Source organism: Bactrocera oleae, unplaced genomic scaffold (assembly GCF_042242935.1).
Source record: "Bactrocera oleae isolate idBacOlea1 unplaced genomic scaffold, idBacOlea1 ctg00000009.1, whole genome shotgun sequence".
Lineage (NCBI taxonomy): Eukaryota > Metazoa > Arthropoda > Insecta > Diptera > Tephritidae > Bactrocera > Bactrocera oleae.
This window is the reverse complement of record NW_027212752.1, coordinates 175,359-180,000: the sequence shown is the minus strand read 5'-3', so window position 1 is coordinate 180,000 and position 4,642 is coordinate 175,359. Positions and strand designations below refer to the sequence as shown.

At 32.4% G+C, this 4,642-nt stretch overlaps 3 non-coding genes across 3 annotated transcripts in view; all 3 read right to left on the bottom strand.

The window, feature by feature from the left end:
* The window catches only part of LOC138858424 (large subunit ribosomal RNA), a 3,977-nt gene extending 2,925 nt beyond the window's left edge, over positions 1-1,052 (bottom strand). The window contains exon 1 of the ribosomal RNA XR_011397559.1: positions 1-1,052. This exon is cut by the window's left edge and continues 2,925 nt beyond it. This is a non-coding gene — a ribosomal RNA (large subunit ribosomal RNA).
* A 502-nt stretch (positions 1,053-1,554) lies between these two features.
* LOC138858404 (5.8S ribosomal RNA) lies at positions 1,555-1,733 on the bottom strand. The gene has a single exon (XR_011397539.1). It is a non-coding gene; the product is annotated as a 5.8S ribosomal RNA (ribosomal RNA).
* Positions 1,734-2,359: 626 nt separating this feature from the next.
* LOC138858367 (small subunit ribosomal RNA) lies at positions 2,360-4,349 on the bottom strand. The gene has a single exon (XR_011397501.1). It is a non-coding gene; the product is annotated as a small subunit ribosomal RNA (ribosomal RNA).
* Positions 4,350-4,642: the final 293 nt, after the last annotated feature.

Here is a 4,642-nt window from a genome sequence, read left to right as displayed (position 1 = left end):
TGACTTCAACCTGATCAAGTATAGTTCACCATCTTTCGGGTCACAGCATATATGCTCAAGGTACGCTCCAGTTAGAGGTATAAATAATAATAAATTATCATTATACATAACTATATGGAACGCCCCGGGATTGAATTAATAATGTAATACATTAAAAATTAATCCCATTATTAATACAGTTAAGTTAATTTCGCCATTAGGTTTAATATAACCCAATGACTTGCACATATGTTAGACTCCTTGGTCCGTGTTTCAAGACGGGTCCCGAAGGTATCCTGAATCTTTCGCATTGTTAATCATATAAATGCATACAATTAATATTAAAATCAATGATAATAATATTATTGTAAAATTCAAAAGAATTTTAGCATTATATATAATAAAATCTATCAACACTTTATCAAATCATCAGTAATTATTCTATGTTAATAAGCTAAAAGCAAATTAATTTGAATAAACTTAAAAACCAATGATCTTTTGATAAATATTTTATTATGTTAATAGATTACAATGTCCTTATATGAAAAAAATGCACACTATTACTATAATATTTAAAATTAAATACTACAGTTATAATGATGAATTTTTCATAATGGATATTCAGGTTCATCGGGCTTAACCTCTAAGCAGTTTCACGTACTATTTAACTCTCTATTCAGAGTTCTTTTCAACTTTCCCTCACGGTACTTGTTTACTATCGGTCTCATGGTTATATTTAGTTTTAGATGGAGTTTACCACCCACTTAGTGCTGCACTATCAAGCAACACGACTCTTTGGAAATATCTTTCTAGTAATCATTAACGTTATACGGGCCTGGCACCCTCTATGGGTAAATGGCCTCATTTAAGAAGGACTTAAATCGTTAATTTCTCATACTAGATATTAAGATATTCCATACACTGCATCTCACATTTGCCATATAGACAAAGTGACTTAGTGCTGAACTATTTTCTTTTCGCTCGCCGCTACTAAGAAAATCCTTGTTAGTTTCTTTTCCTCCCCTCATTAATATGCTTAAATTCAGGGGGTAGTCCCATATGAGTTGAGGTTGTATAAAATATATTTTAGATTGATTTGTTTATTTTTATTTAATTTTTTTGCTATTTGCTATTTTAAAGAAATATATTTTTATATCTTGATTACTCAATATTATTCAATCTTTTCATCCCTTTTTAAAATTCATAATATAATAATTAATAAAATTAACAACATTATTCCTCCACATATCATATATTTTTTTTTATTATAAATTTTTCTCAATACAATAGAGTGAATTAATTCTAGAATAAAAATTTATTTTATGCTAGACATTCCTCTTATGTATTATTTAATATAATTTAAATAATGTTGAAAATTTTTTCTTTTATGGGAATACTAAGATTCTCATTTATCATAAATTTTCGTTCAAATATGAGGTATTCAAGAATATATTTTCTATATTTCTTTTTATGCTATTAATATTATGGATTGAAAAATACAATCCAATAATATGCCATATGCTTAAATTCTATTAATTGACTAAAAGAATAAGCAACTAATTTAGCATAGTCTTACAACCCTCAACCATATGTAGTCCAAGCAGCACTTTAAAATTAATTAAAGTACATAACAGCATGGACCGCAATATGCGTTCAAAATGTCGATGTTCATGTGTCCTGCAGTTCACACGATGACGCACAGTTTGCTGCGTTCTTCATCGACCCATGAGCCGAGTGATCCACCGCTTAGAGTGATAATTTTTTTGTATTTTTTTAATTCAAAGTCAAAGAATTTTAATTTATTGAAAGTATTAATAATTAATCAATAATAAATTTTTAATACATAAGTTTAAAACATCTTTCAATAAATTGTAATTTTAAACCCAAACATTTGCAGCTGCGCATGTCTTAGGTCAACAAAAACAGTAATACCTTTTATATATTATTTTCTTCTCTATTTGTGCGTTTTCTTTTTTTAAATTTTTCAACATGTTTTTAATCACAAATAGAAAATACCATAAAAAAAAGGTATTACACACGTTAATGTGAACAAGTTAACTTATCATTTATAATATTTTATATAAATATCACAATTAAATATTATTTTCTATATAAATAATAAGTACAGCTATATGTTTAAAGGTTTTTTTATTGCGTTCAAATACAATGTATGCGAAGTTCACAATATAATATATATTGTCATAATGCATTACAAGGAGTTAAAAAAAAAAAAAAAAACAGAAAAACATTCAAAACATTGTATAATTCAAAACATTTTGAATGAAAAGAACAAAAAGAAAACTTTTTTTTCTTTTTTATTCTTTTTTTTTATTTTGTTTTTATATAATTATTTTTTTTTTCTTTTCGGATAGGAACACAATAATGATCCTTCCGCAGGTTCACCTACGGAAACCTTGTTACGACTTTTACTTCCTCTAAATAATCAAGTTCGGTCAACTTTTGCGAAACAACCGTGAAACACAAGGCGTCACAGTGATCACGTCCGGAGACCTCACTAAATAATTCAATCGGTAGTAGCGACGGGCGGTGTGTACAAAGGGCAGGGACGTAATCAATGCGAGTTAATGACTCACACTTACTGGGAATTCCAAGTTCATGTGAACAGTTTCAGTTCACAATCCCAAGCATGAAAGTGGTTCAGCGGTTTACCCGGACCTCTCGGTCTAGGAAATACACGTTGATACTTTCATTGTAGCGCGCGTGCAGCCCAGGACATCTAAGGGCATCACAGACCTGTTATTGCTCAATCTCGTTACTGCTAGACGCAATTTGTCCATTTAAGAAGCTAGTGTCCTTATAATGGGACAAACCAACAGGTACGACTCCACTTATATAAACACATTCAAACACTTGTACATTCAAGATGAACGCATGAATGAAGGCTATATAAGCTTCAACACCATAATCCTGAAAGCATCTATTTAATATATTTGAGTCTCGTTCGTTATCGGAATTAACCAGACAAATCACTCCACGAACTAAGAACGGCCATGCACCACCACCCATAGATTCGAGAAAGAGCTATCAATCTGTCTTACACGCTTATGTTCGGACCTGGTAAGTTTTCCCGTGTTGAGTCAAATTAAGCCGCAGGCTCCACTCCTGGTGGTGCCCTTCCGTCAATTCCTTTAAGTTTCAGCTTTGCAACCATACTTCCCCCGGAGCCCAAAAACTTTGGTTTCCCGGGAAGCGACTGAGAGAGCCATAGTAGTAGCTACACCCAATTGCTAGCTGGCATCGTTTATGGTTAGAACTAGGGCGGTATCTGATCGCCTTCGAACCTCTAACTTTCGTTCTTGATTAATGAAAACATCTTTGGCAAATGCTTTCGCTTAAGTTAGTCTTACGACGGTCCAAGAATTTCACCTCTCGCGTCGTAATACTAATGCCCCCAAACTGCTTCTATTAATCATTACCTCTTGATCTAAAAACCAATGAAAGTAGAACAGAGGTCTTATTTCATTATTCCATGCACAAAATATTCAGGCATTTGGAGCCTGCTTTAAGCACTCTAATTTGTTCAAAGTAATTGTACCGGCCCACAACAACACTCGATGAAGAGCACTGAAGCAGGTTTAAATAGGAGGAATATATAAAAAATACATTGTATTAATTATATATAAGAACTCCACCGGTAATACGCTTACATACATAAGGTAATGTACATACCACAATTATAGTTGTACTACCCGTATGAAGCACAAATTCAACTACGAACGTTTTAACCGCAACAACTTTAATATACGCTATTGGAGCTGGAATTACCGCGGCTGCTGGCACCAGACTTGCCCTCCAATAGGTCCTTGTTAAAGGATTTAAAGTGTACTCATTCCAATTACAGGGCCTCGGATATGAGTCCTGTATTGTTATTTTTCGTCACTACCTCCCCGAACTGGGAGTGGGTAATTTACGCGCCTGCTGCCTTCCTTAGATGTGGTAGCCGTTTCTCAGGCTCCCTCTCCGGAATCGAACCCTGATTCCCCGTTACCCGTTGCAACCATGGTAGTCCTAGATACTACCATCAAAAGTTGATAGGGCAGACATTTGAAAGATCTGTCGTCGGTACGAGACCATACGATCTGCAAGTTATCTAGAGTTCAACCAATATAACGATCGAATAATCGCTTGGTTTTAGCCTAATAAAAGCACACGTTCCAAAAGGTCCGTGTTTATTTTGCATGTATTAGCTCTAGAATTACCACAGTTATCCAAGTAACTGTTAACGATCTATGGAACCATAACTGATATAATGAGCCTTTTGCGGTTTCACTTTTAATTTGTTTGTACTTAGACATGCATGGCTTAATCTTTGAGACAAGCATATAACTACTGGCAGGATCAACCAGAATAATATATATTTCTTTTTTATATAATATTTTTTATATTATATAAAAGTTTAAAATGATATTTTCTTATTTGAAAATTATACACAAATACACAAAACATAAAAACATTTACAATATACACAACAATTTTTCTATGTTTCTTTCTTTATTATATTTTTTTTCATTATATTTCATTTCTATTGTGTGATTTTGTAATGGATTTTTTTAATTTTTGTTTTGGTATCGTGAAAAGAATTTTCGTTCTCTATACATATTATTATTTAATTATTATGTAAGAACGATATTTCTTCTTATAT